Source organism: Mercurialis annua, linkage group LG4 (assembly GCF_937616625.2).
Source record: "Mercurialis annua linkage group LG4, ddMerAnnu1.2, whole genome shotgun sequence".
In the NCBI taxonomy this organism is placed as follows: Eukaryota; Viridiplantae; Streptophyta; class Magnoliopsida; order Malpighiales; family Euphorbiaceae; genus Mercurialis; species Mercurialis annua.
In genome coordinates, this window is record NC_065573.1 from 32314932 (window position 1) to 32329613 (window position 14682).

The 14682-nt window shown below is 30.3% G+C and overlaps 1 pseudogene; it reads right to left on the reverse strand.

The window, feature by feature from the left end:
* Nucleotides 1-102: 102 nt before the first annotated feature.
* On the reverse strand, nt 103-14102 carry LOC126678599 ((E,E)-geranyllinalool synthase-like; annotated as a pseudogene).
* Between the last annotated feature and the right edge of the window lie 580 nt (nt 14103-14682).

Below are 14682 nucleotides of genomic sequence, written 5' to 3' on the forward strand. Positions count from 1 at the left end.
ATAAAATTTAGTATCATCTTAAGGTGTAAAATGATCAAAAATTAGCAAGTTGTTAATTTTTTTAATCCAAAAATACGAACTTAAACTCTCATGATCGTTTGTCCCAAATTTGATGGGCAAAATGACTGCATTCTTGAGCTCACGAGCCACGACCTTAATTATATGAAACATAGTCCAGAGCTAAATGGCATAGTCGACGTAGCCACGGATCGACGTCTTATATTAATATTACGTTTTGAAGTATAGGTAACATTGTAATGGTTGAACGGTTGATCAAGACGACGGAATCTCGTAACTGTCGGTAATCTCTTCGGGACATCGGGAATAAGCTGTAATGGAGGCTTTGGCATGTTGACTTGTATAGGAAGATAAATTGCATTTTGAATGTCTTGAAGCATTTTTTGCGGTGGTAGAGTCATATCCATTGCTAGAGTCAAAGAACATTTGAAATGCTTTCAAGCATGATAAGTGAAAAAGTCTGAATTCTTTTGGTAAATTATTAATGTCACCAGTTAAAGCTTGCTTCATGAACTCTCTCTTTTTTTGATTTATTATTTGTTTCACATATGCAATTGAATCTTCAATTTCTGCCTCTGGATTCTCTTTCATATGGAGTAAAACCATGTTTATTTTCCCTTCTTTCATTTCCTTCTGCAATATTCAATTGGTCATTACATTAATAATTAAACTTTTAAAACTTTAATTTGCATAGATAAAATTAATTACATTTGCAAGGAAATCGCAATGTTGAAATGCTAAAATAGAAAACGGTGAAAAAATATCATCTCTTTTATTATAATATGTTATAATTTCGCAATTTTGAAAAATGTTTGAAAAGAATAAAAACAATTTGCTCACTTGTATGAGTCTTTATAAAAGTTAAATTTTCGTGCAATAATTAAGGTTAGGTATCAAAATAATTTCCAATATTGCGCTCGCGGATTTGTAAGAAATTTTTGTCAAGGCCTAGTTAATGAGAAATTCTTAGGTGAACCTAGTTCGCCACGTAGGATTATGAACCATCCACTAAATATATGACAGGTGGCGTTATTAAATGTCATAGGACATTCTGTCATATCGTTGAATTAGTAATTCTGTTTGTCTAAAATATATTTTATCTATATCTAGGTAAGAATATACATAAAATTTGTGATGGAATATACCTCATAACTCCGAATATCATTCAATAAACGAGGGATAATCATGACCAATTTAGTAATAGTTTGATGTTGGGTTGGATTGAGTTTCATTTTAGGCAAACTTGATTTCAAGAAACAAGAACATGGAAGAAGAAGAGTATGAGTAGCAATAGATGTGATGCCAGTTTCTAAGTACTCTTCTGCTGTTGGTATAAATCCACTTCTGCTCCACTAATTAGCTTCGGTTAACCATGAATTGAATGTTTCATACCACTTCAAGAAAATTTTCCAAGGTTAATGAGGAGAATGCAAGAATTAATTAAATTGATCAATGAAGTAAAGACTTAAAAAAATTGCGGTTGCCAAAATATAATTTTTGTAGTTCGAATATCGACTAAATTTCAATATTACTAATAACAGCAGGTCATTGTAAATGAATTTTAGCAAAAAAAAATGTTTATATGGCCTGTGGAAAAGTGAACATCTAATTCGTATAACTTTTTTTCAGTATTTGTTTTGAAATAAAATATAGACAAAATTTATTATAAAGTTCCTGTACTTTTTATTTTTTGTTTACTTCATCCCTAGGATTTTTTCTTTACTTGATTCTAATACTTTCAAAAGTAGTTTTATAAAGTCCTTATCTATACTATATATAATGTGAATCTATATTATTTGTTTGTTAAGATGTAAGATGTTTCTCTTACAAGATTCACATTATATAGTGTCACCAGTTAAATTATATAATGTGAATCTATATATAAGTAGTTCTATATAATGTGAATCTATATAATGTAAGATGTAAGATGTGAAAAAAAAGATGTAAGATGTTTGTTTGTTAAGATCAAATTTATATTATTTAGCCATATTTGAAAGAAAAAAAATAGAATCTATAGTTGTACGTAATTAGTATAGATTTATTCAATTTGTTACTTTCATAAATTAATTAGTATTCAATAACAAAAAGAAGGGATCAAACATATGTAGGGTTATAGGATTTTAAAGCTAATAAGATTCTTATGAAATTTAATTATTTTATAAGGCAATAATTTAATAATTTAAAGTTAGATTTGATGGCGAAAAAGAAAATCAAAAATATGTGATCCAACAATTTTTTGTAATGTTTTAAATTGTTAGTTGAGCAATTTCAAATACTAACAAAAACATATATTATAGTTAATGATGTACCTGTTTTCATATATTTCTAAATAATATAAATAATATATACAAAATTAACATACAATAACGGGTCATATAAATATCGCTCACGTGCGTAGCACGTGGCGAAAAACTAGTACTATATATAAAAGCACGGATGGGGGGGACAGACAAATTTACTGAATAATCATTTTCAGTTTACTACTAAATAAAGGTTTTATAGTCATTAACTAATTAGTTATTTAATTAATCACTATTGTAATTAAAGTCCTAATTAGAATAGGTAGCTAAATTATCTCCAATTTAATTTTTAGTATGTAAAAAATAACTAAATTATCTCCAAATTAGTAGGAATACCTATCTTTTAGTTTGATTGAATTACAAAATTAAAATACTATATTTGGTCAATATAATATTATTTAAATTTCTATCTTATTATTTTTAAAGATATTATTAATAAAATTAAATTATTTAATTATAGTTATTATAAAACCAAAAGAAGAATAAATTCAATATAGAAAAAAAATTAATAACTGAATATATTATATTTACTTTTATAAAAATTCTTAACTAATTTATTACCAATTATAAATAAAAAATTGATATAATTATAATAAATTTACTAATATGTTCATTTACGAGTTACGTTACGAGCCACGTGCATAGCACGTAATGCGAAACTAGTGTTAATAAAAGTGCAAAAGTGTCAGTACCAAAATAAAACTGTTTTTGAAAGTATAAGGAATAAGTAAAGAAAGTCAAAAAAATTATAAAATTGTTTTTAAAAGTACATAGGCCAAGTAAAGAAACAAAAATATCTAGGAACGAAGTAAAGAAAAAATAAAAAATACTTAGGATAGGTTAAGCCTAAAATATACAATGGTAAATATTCATCTCCCCCGTTTAGGGAAATTCACCAAAAATCATTTAGCGGCATACTGTTATTGGTGTTGTTAAAAGTTGATGAGCGAATGTAAAAACACTATATATAATTTAGGGTTAATTACATATTAAATCACCACCTTTGCACCAAGTTGCAAAAATAGCTCAACCTTTAAAAAGTGTCATTTATGGACATCACCTTTCCTTTTTTTTCAATTTTAACACCGAAAAAATTTCCGTTTAATCGGTGCTGAGCTGGATGCCGGAGTCATACGTGGCATGACACGTAGGACTCCACATGTGATTTTTTTTTTAAATCAAACGGCAGCGTTTTGATCTCTTAATCCAGCACGCTGCCGTTTTGTCAAAGGATTCACTTGTCTTCCTAATGAACGAACGATTCTGCCCTAATTAATTTCATAAAACCTGCGCTTCCATACTCACTAGGGAAATTAGGATTCTTTCATCTCATTTCAGAAACATCTCGACCAAATGCATTAAGCTTCTCTCGTCGGCGTTTCTTCATCCTCTTATCGCTGTCGTTTGTTGTTTTATCGCACAAGATTGGGTATTTGCAAATGTCTGTCACTGTGAACTCTGAATCTATCGGTGATGATAGCGGCCTTAGTTTGATCAGTAGCTCGAGTTCTCAACACGCATGGGGGATTCCAAAGAAAAAGTGTGGACATGGAATTGAAGCTCATGTCTACACCTCTTATTCTGAGAAGAATCCTGGCAGGAGGTTTTATCGCTGTCGTTTTTATCGGGTAACTTTATTTTCTGTAAAATTGAAGAAATTGCTTGCTTGTGCTACATCTAATTAGGGTTATTATTGTTCAGTAAAATTTAGGGCTACAACTAATTAGGGTTAAGATTGTTCAGTATAATTAGAGTTAAGATTATTGCGGTTTTAATTGCCTTAATTGCTCCTAACTGGGTTATGATTTTAAGGTTGGAATTGTTTTAGCAGTCCATAGCAGCAATGTGATTACTTTTGAGCTTGATATTGCTATGAGTTAGAAGGCTTAGATTGCTATGTACTATAAATTCATTTGATGTTTATTACTGATGAGTGTGAGCTATAATAGCTTGATATTTGAGTTAGAAGGTTGACATTGTTATGTTTCCTTTGTTTGTAACGTTTCTTTATATTTTAAAACATTTTGATTGAATTGAATATCCTAACATTTGTTCATATACTCGTGGTTGACAGGAAGATGATTGTAAGTACTTCGAATGGTACGATCCAGAGACCCCGCAACCTTATAAGACAGCCCTATTAAATATGATTTGGAAGAGCAAAACGCTGGAACTACAGCTGAAACAGAAAGAAGAATCAGAGATGATAATGACAGAGAAGGCAGAATCGGCTATGAGGGCTGCAAGAACTACACAAACTCAATCGAGAGAGTATGCAGACGCGGTGGCACAAATGAAAAGGCAAGTGAATGAATTGCGTTGTGAGAAGGAGAATTTGACGGGAATAATCAAGAAATTACGATTTATCTGTTGGGTAGTGATGATATGTGTGCTTCTTGTAGTTGCTATTTGGTTCAAGTGTGGTTCTGTGAAAGGCGATGGGAAATTCAAGAGAATTGCTTGACAAATTATCCTTTTAGATTATGTATTTTGGTATGTTTATAAAGTACATTTAAGAGATTATGTAGCGTTATTGATCAAGTTATTTTGGTAGTGACTTAATGTACTAGTTGTAAGGATGTTATTGATCACGTTATTTTGGTACTGACTTATTGTACTTGTTGTAAGGAGGTTATTGATCACGTTATCTTGGTATGACTGAATGTACTAGTTGTGAAACCTTAATTGTCCTACCTTAACTGTGTATGTGTATGATTTGAGTTGTTATACTCTTTTACAAATTTTCCTTTCAGATTTCATGATATGTAGTAACATCAAACTAAACTGTTAAATGTCCAAGTACTAATGATGTTGCATTAATTCCTTTTTTCTGTTCAATGCTGCCTGCATTATGCATCATTATATCAGCCTTGTATTCAATGAGCAATATGAACTAAAATATCCCTTAAACATAAACTATATATAGACAACCCATAATAGTTGTTCCATCATTTACAAAATATATCGGTTTCGTCGAACCAATCTATAACTTAGCTGTGCCTACATTTAAGGCGTATAGTTCAGCGGTTATCAAAAAGTGACTATAACAGTTAGTCAGAACATGTGACATCCAAAAAGTGAGTAGTTGTGCCTTCATCTAAGGCGTATAGTTCAGCGGTTATCAAAAAGTGACTATTCAGTTAGTCAAAACAAAAAACCTTCCCTCTTCCTAAAACTAGCTACCTACACTTTCTTGGGAAGCAATTACGAAACCACCTCGGCCAATCCTCCTCGTGTTTCCCCGTCGACCAGAACCGACACTGGCTCCTCTGGTTGCACCTCTACCGGGACCTTTCAGTGGCGCTCGGCTTGAACTTGAAACGGTTGGTTGAGCATACGAAGGTACTGTAATTGTGGAAGCTGCTTCTGACGTTGCTGCCGGACGACTTCTGAGTTGTGGACCACCCAGAAATCTAGCCCTTTTCTGGCCAGGCAACTACAACAATAAATACATTACCCTTTCAAAAACTTTGCAATATAATAAGACCAATCCAATAATATAAGCTACAATACATTACCCTTTCATATCTGTTGCCTGTCTCTTCAATTGTAGTCGCTCCATAACCTTCGCGAACCTGTACATCGCATCACAAATGCATACTAAATTATAACTGGGATTTTCAAAATAACTCAAGTAATAGAACAGACCAAGTTGCTACACCTGTAACAGCAAAAACAGCAAAAACACCTTCACCTTAAACAACTAAAACAACTAAAACAACTAAAACAACTAAAACACCTAAAACACCTAAAACAGCTACAAGCAAAAAATGAGCAAGTTTGTCATAAATTCATAAATTCACAATCTGAAAACACCTAAAACAATTTTAAGTAAAAAACGAACAAATTTCTCATAAACTGCAAAATATGAAACAAATTTATCATAAATGCATAAATTCAGTCTGGAAACACCTAAATACAAGCAAAATATGAACAAATTTATCATTGATTCATAAATTCACAATCTGAGAACAATCTGCAAATTCTAACCTTGCGAAGCTCCTTCTGTCTGACTCGCTTCTCAGCCGGAGTTAATTTGGGTGGTTTAGTGCTGCTTGAAGGTCGTTGCGGGTCTCGAAACCTTCAGCAATGTTAGCAGCCCATGAAGTCTCAGCAATTGTAGCATCCCCTGAATCTCCAGCTGTGTTAGCATCCCCATAAGTCATCATCTTCGATGTCTCGGCATTCACCTTCTTCGATGTCCCGGCAGTCACCTTCTTCGATGTCCCGGCAGTCACATTCTTTGATGCACCCGCAGTCACATTCTTAGTGGTCCCGCCAGAACGCACTTTCTTACTCAGCTCACCCACCACGTACAGCTGCAACATACAAACTTCTAAAGCTTTCTTCGATGTTACAAATTCCATAACATCCTCTTCACATGTTAATTCCTTTAGCCCGCGTTCTGCATAATCTCGGAAATATAATTTGTACTCCCGGTAGCCTATGTCCTCCACATAACCAATCAGGGTGTTTAATCTCAATTTTGCAGGATCCAGACAATGATGACCCAAAAATTTGCCACCCAAATAAAAAGCTTCGCCCTTTGACACTGTAATCGTGCCTCCATAATTGACATACAAAGACACTTCCATTCTGTAATACACATTACATAAAGAACTTATTCAATAAACTACAAAATGAACTTACATTAACAGATTATGCAAAATTTACATATAAGCACTACAAAATGAGATATAAGCACTGCATTTGTAAATATAAGCACTACAAAATGAAACATTATTGATTTTCCTTAAAATATTACACTCTACCATGTTATACATCGACGAAGTAACAATATTTTCCTAAAAAAAGAAACACACAGCCTATCAAAAATGAAACAAACAGCCTAAGCAAAGTGTCTTTAATGGAATAACCTAGATGTCGTTTACTCTAACATAACAAGAGCAAATAGGACGAGCAAAACACGCGCATTGAAGACAAACACAGAGATGTTCAAGGTTTTAGGTTTCCAGTACAGACAAACACACACGGTCAAAAACGAAATAGAAAACCTTAAACACGACGACGTATTTATAAAAACGAAAAACGAAACAGACGACGTACCTTAGAGAAATTAGGGTTCAGAGTGGGTTGGAGAAATTACGGTTCAGTGTGGATTGGAGAAATTAGGGTTCAGAGTGGGTTGGACAAATTAGGGTTCATAACGGGTTAGGGAAATTAGGTTTAGAGTGATTTTGTTTAGGGTTCTTCATCGATGATGATACAGAATTAGGTTTAGAGTGATTTTGTTCTGTTTCAGTTTAGGGTTCTTTAAGTTTAGTGTGTTGGTTCCTTCATTTAGAAATAAAAACGCAGCAGTTTTGGGGAAAACAAATTCCACATGTGAAACGGTGAGTTTCATATGTGCAGTCCTTCATGTCACGCCACGTAGGACACATGTATCCAGCTCAGCAATTCATGACCGGAATTTTATTCGGTGATGAAATTGAAAAAAAAGGAAAGGTGATGTCCATAAATGACACGTTTTAAAGGTTGAGCTATTTTTGCAACTTGGTGCAAAGGTGGTGATTTAATACGTAATTAAGCCTATAATTTAATAACTGTAAAAAAGTTTAATGTATGAAGTAAAAGTAGTAAAAGCTTACTATAAATTGAAGATTGTTCGTTATATCTTCGGTTTCATGTTCTTTTAAGTATTTTTCTGACATTTCTCTTACAAGATTATCAAGAACATTAAAAATAGTCTTACTGTGACCACGCAATCCTTTACCATCCCATCTGTCAAATTCATTGACAAAGAAAAGAATTAGTACCTTAATTTAATTTATATTTTCTAATATATGATCTTTAATATTTTTATTTCAACCAAAAGTACCTCGATAATTTTTGACTAAATTAGTTTGATGTAACAAAGCAGTTGAAACATGTTATTGAAATAATTTGTAATACTATCAATTAAGAAGTCACTTTAAGAATAAGATAATATGTCAACTGTTGTCGCAATAAATTCTAAAAATATATTGCAGCCAGTTGTCATATATATATCAACTAAATTTGGTTGAATAACACTAATACATTCAGTTGAAATGAAAATTAAAAATATAATACTAACAAAAGGACACAAGTCAAAATTTAGATATCAATTTGAAACATACAATAGAGTTTAGGAACCACTCAGATATTTAACCCTACAAGTAAATATTTATATGTACCTTTGAATTGCATCCGTCAATTTTTCCAATTCATCCAAAGAACCTTCCGAATCATAAAAATCATCAGCAACAGTGATAATTATTGCACTCTTTGAAACCATCATTCGTACATCCGAATCATGAGGCAGTGAAGCACTTGCAGCAGTTGCAAAGTAACAATATGTTGTTTTCTCTCTACCAAATCCCATTTCAGTTAAACCCCAAAATTTCGACCACCTGTCCGAAAATATGCTATTAATTATACTCAGCACAACATAATAAATTTGTTTAATTCTAATTAAGAATAACTAGTTGTAATTTTTTACCTTTTTAGTTTCTCCAATTCGTTCATGTAAATAGATTGCCGAAATTCGTATTGTTTTATTGCAAGTTTCATTAGCTTGTCATGGTGAAAGATTGAAAACCTGAATCCAAAAGAAAGCATACTTTTAATTCGAATCAATGCGTACTTATAAAATACGATAAAATTTGTTTATTTATAATTAATCTTTATTAAAAATGCTTTTGCAAGAGTTATGTACCTTACGGAGGAGGCTTTCCCCATCCATGAAGCTGAATTATTCTTTTCTTCGATCCACATTCTGTGTTCGAGGTGATCTAGTCGAGCCAGCCATGGAAACCTTAACTCATGCTTGATCTGTATATATATATATATATAAAATACATTTAAACAATTTTCAAACTAAATTTTCGTAGAATTTTGTAAGCTATTTTTTGACCGGTTTTGTTTTCTTTCAGTAATCCAAACATTTTTTTCAAGTGAAGAAATATAGCAAAATTATTTTCCGTGTGTATTCTTATTTATGTGGACGACAAAAAAGAGAGTATTTGTCATATCATAAGCTGTAAAATATTCTATCAAACTATGTGGATGCTAACTTTTAAATGACATGATATATATGTTTAGTTATCTAAATGAAAACATTTGAAATTCAGTTACCGTTGTGTGTATAAACACTGTAATTTTGGTGACTACAAAATTTCTTTTAAAGAAACCTTTATCTAAAATATCTTTTTTTAATTAATTTCTTTGTCAAGGCGAATTATTTACCACATTATGGAAATTAACGAATGGATAATTCTTTTGAATTCTGGGTTCCATTGGTATGCCTTTCTCAAGTAAAGTTCTTGAAAACAATTTAGCCTCTTCAAGTTCATATTCCCCAGGAAACATAAGATTGGTTGCTTTGTGAACATTAAGCATTGCACTTGAAAAAAATTCACAATTCTTTTGAATATGATGTTGAATTTCCTCATCATGTAAAAACCAGCAAAACATCTCTGATAAAAACAATAATTAATTAATAACCAAAATAAATCAATTAATCAAACTAATTACTGAACTCAATTTGGCAATTACGCGTAATACGTACGTGGTGATACATTATATCCATGCATACGTAGAAGCCAAAATGCCAGTGAGTCTTTATATAACTTGGATGCCACTGAATTGGTTGGTTTTGGTCGTAAGTCTTGATTCATGTAATCCCTAATATAAATCAAATTAAAATTTAGTTAAATTTGTTAAGCAATTAATGATCATACATAAATTTTAATTACCTGTAAACTTGTTCCAATACTTGTTGAATCTCTTGATTGAAATGATCAGCCAAACCTAACTTTTGTATATGGTTCACCATGCTAAGCTTTATCAGCTGCTCATCAATGGGATACGTTGGTGGAACTGTTTCGCAAGCAATATTTAATTGGTACATGCATTATGGATCCTATAGTTAACTTTATATTCTAAAAAGCTAGTAAGTAAAGGAATAAAATATATATAGGCCTAACCATCTTTTAAATACAAACATTTGCGTGTTTTATCAATTACGATCAAACTTTTTAATTTTTACAATTTTGTCCAATTTGAAAGGACCAAAACTTTAAATTTTATTTTTTTAAATCTAAACCTTTCAATTTTTATCAATTGTGACCAAAAATTTAGATTAACTCTTTTTAAAAGTTAGAAACTTTTTTAGAATTTGGTTGTAATTGATTGAAGATACAAATGTTTGGATTTAAACAAATAAAACTCAAATTTTTAGTTACAATTGCAAAAAAAAAACTTTCAAATTGGATATAATTGTAAAAATTAAAAGATTTGGTTGTAATTGATAAAAAGTGTAAAAGTTTGGATTGAAAAAATAATTAGGCCTAAAATATATTAATGCATCATGCATGGTGTCTGGATTTTTTTAGATTTACTATTTTAGTATCTGATATTTTTTAATTTTATTTTTTTAACATTTTAAAAAAATATCAAACAAGTGCTATATTTTTTAATTTAAGGTTAGGTATATTTTTTTACTGGTAATAAAAAATATAATTGGTTTTATGTTTTTAGCTTATCCATCAGTAATGAAAATGATTAGAATTGTTTGATTTATTTTTAAAAATTAAATATTAATTTAAAAGTAAATAAAAGATAAGACGTTGAAATAGTAAGTTTGGAAAAGTTGGGACACTGCTCATAGTTTTTTTAAAAAAATATGAACAAATTTACTATGGAAATCAGACCTCCATTAGAGCATTTTTGGAGCAGAGATTGCATGTAAGCCAAACATTCTTTATTTCCAGTAACCATAAAAGCTTGTGCTGTAGCAGAAGGAGATTGAAATAATGATCCATCATTGCACAAATTCTTGGCGACATCTTCTTTGTCAATATTCTGAAGTGGCAGCGTTTCCAAATACGAGAGCAATGGAGGGTAATGGTACCGCTCGTCCACAAGTTTTTCTCTGCACATATTTTCAAAATTCAGGTATATATAAATTAAAGTAATTTAGAAAAAATTATAAATTTTAACGTGTTTTATTATTTTAATACAAAAAAACTATTGAATTCTTTTTTTTATATTGAAAAAATATGTTTTGTTACTTTTAGTTTCGGCAATTTAAACATACATATTCTTTTACGATAAAAAATTTAATGTGGAGACTGGAATAATGTCATATGATAATATATACATATATTAAGTGTTTCGATTTCTAAAAAAATTAGTAATTTGTGTTTTAATATGTGGAAGTTGAAAGTTTATTTTGAAATTGTAAAACACATTTCTTTATATATGTAGTTTAAGAGTATAATTAAATGGATTGGAATTTCCTCAAGTTCATTTCAGCTTAAAGGGTCATGTTCTGTAAATCCACACCATTTATTATTAAATGGATGGTGAATATCAAAAAAAGTACAATTTTAATTAAATTGATCTACATATCATACATTTTACAATGAATGGTGTAGATCGTAAACAATAACCCCTTCAAGTTGAAATGAATTTGAGGAAATCCTAATCCGTCTTAAACACTATGATTTACAAACTTTTTTACTTAATTATAAATTGGGTGTTGTGTATTTTTTTTTTATTTCTCAAAATTGCCGTTTTGTTTCACCGACAAACTATACCAATTTATTGACATATTCAACGTTTAAGGACATTATCATTTTAAAAGTTAATATATTTTTTAAGTATAATTTACAGTTTAATAGTATCTTTTTTGAAATTAAATGTATAATTTAATAACAACTTCAATCTTATACTTAAAATTAAAAAATAACTTGACTTCTGAAACGAAATGATATTTTCGATAACCAAAAGAAATAGGATAAACCCATGAAGAGGACCTTATATTATAGTATCATTTTTGTTCAAAAAGCCCTTATATTATTTGTTTGTTTTTTAGGTCCATGTACTTAGCAAAATTCCGATTTTCAGGTCCTTTTGAGGGATTGGAGGAACAAAAAAATTGTAAGTAGAGGGATTGGCGAAAACTAAAAAAGGATCTGAAAATCAAAAATTATATAAATAGAGGGATCTAAAGAACAAAACAATAGTACAAGGACTTTTTGAATAAAAATGATATAGTATAAGGGCCTCTAAATGGATTTAGCCAAAAGAAATATAATACTCACACAGTTTAATTAGGGAAAAATACCATTCAAAAATTTCTTGCCTTTCATTGAATACGTGCATGAGAAGGTCTAGGCCATTTGCATGTGCTAACCCCAGCATTGCGGGAAATATAATGGCAAACCAACGAGGATGCGAATCATAAATTTCTTCCACAATATTTTCTGCATTAGCTCGAATAAAAGCCATACCTGAAATATGTGTGCATACTCATCCATTACTTCATAAATAAAGTATTTGCGGTCAATAACCTACTAGCTATTAATCAGTGAGAGACTCCAATTTATATAGAAAAATTATAAAATTATAAAATATATTTTAAATCATCTACATTCGTAAATTTAATATTGATATTATATTATAAAAAATCCAACTAAATACACTTCACAATCACTCAATTCAAAAAAATAATTTTATATTGAGGTTAAAAAGTATCAATTTGATATTGAACCAAAAAATAATTATCAAAAAATTGTATTCATAGAGTAAAATAATTTTTAACATTTTTTTATTTAAAAATACTTCACTTGCTTTTACTTGTTCATCTAATAACTTTCCTTGAATTTTTTTTCAAATGAACAAGAAAATCATAATTTGCTGGTATCTCAGCTTCCATCTTATGAATCAAGGTTAATGTTGCCCAAAATAAATCATCAACTGTTATATATTTCTTTAAAAAAATCTATCTTATAACTAATATTCATGTAGAATATATTTTAAATTTTATTAATTATTAAATAATAGAATTATTAATTATTCGACGTGGAACGAAGTTGGTTCCTTCAATTTTCTATTAATTATTATAATTATTAACTTATTTAATATTAACTATTAAAGGGTCTACTGTATGCAAAATCGAATCAAACTAAATAATTGAACCGACAATTCAAAATTGAGTTGATATTAAAAAAATTAGGTTTGGTTTTAAACATTTCAATTAAGTTTTCGTACAAATGGAATTTGAATAACCAAACAAATGAGCCAATTCAATAAACATAACCGACTAGTTTTATTTAGTTTGAAAATTTTGATTCAATTCGATTTTAAAAATAGCTAAATTTTTAATTCGGTTTGCTTTGAACCGAATGTATACCCATACTTATATGTTTCTATTTGGAAAAATTTGTGTAAATGTATGCCGATGCGGCATTCAGAGATATCCTTATCATATAACACATCAACATTGTACATCACTCTAAATTTAGTAATTTACCAAAAAAATCATCATTTGAAATATAAATTAAATTCATATCATCAATTTAATAGATATTAAGATTTCGGTACCAAATCGAAACTAGGGTTCAAATTTAGTAGCATAATAGCTAATAACCCAATTGATTTACCTCTGCCAATCAATTTCTGGCCAACGTTCCATTTCTTGAGAGCAACCATGCAGGCGATAGTAGCAGTAAGGCACTCAATAGTGGGCTCGCCATGGCCATCACACTCTCCCCAAAACCCATCTTGGTTCTGGTTAGTGAGCACCCAGTTCAAGCAACCATCGAACATGGGGTGTGAAGGGTCAGAATTGTTAGGAACCATGGCTAACCATGCAGTCTCGTAAGCAGAAGTAGCAATAAGGGTATAAGGGTCCACGTTTAGGAAAATGTTTTCCTTGACATCTTGAACTAGAGCTTCAATGGAAGAATGTGAATATTCCATTTAAAGAAGAAAAAGGAAATAAGAGATTTGTAGAAATGTAGGTATGATGTTTTTCAATGTAGCTTGATGATCTCTCTTATATATAGTCTACAGATGTGAGCAAATATTAATCCAAACCGAATCAACGGATTTATTTCGGTTAACTCGGTTAAAGGTTTTTGATCAATCCAATAATTTAATCGGCTCGGTTTAGTTTGAAAAAATAATAGTCCAGTGATAGTTAAGAAATTTAAAACTTTAGTTAACCAAAATTAATCATTTCTTTTTATAATCGTTTTTTATATCTTTATCAGTTTAACCGAATTAACCAAACTAACCGATTTATTTCGTCAGTTCAGTTTTGAATTTTAATGATATGATTAATTTAGTGATTGATTTGGTTAATTCGGTTTGTTTAGTTACTCAACGTACGTATACGCAATTTGGTAAGAATAATTAGGTTCGCTTATAACAAACCGATCGAATACTCACTTCTAATAACGCTCTTAGTAGGGCTTTACAAAAAGTGAACCAACTGAACTAAAAAAATTCAGCTCAATTTGGTTAGATGTTATAAAAAAATTGATTTTTTAAATTCAGTTTCGTTCTAGACTTATAAAATTTTAGTAAGTTTTAA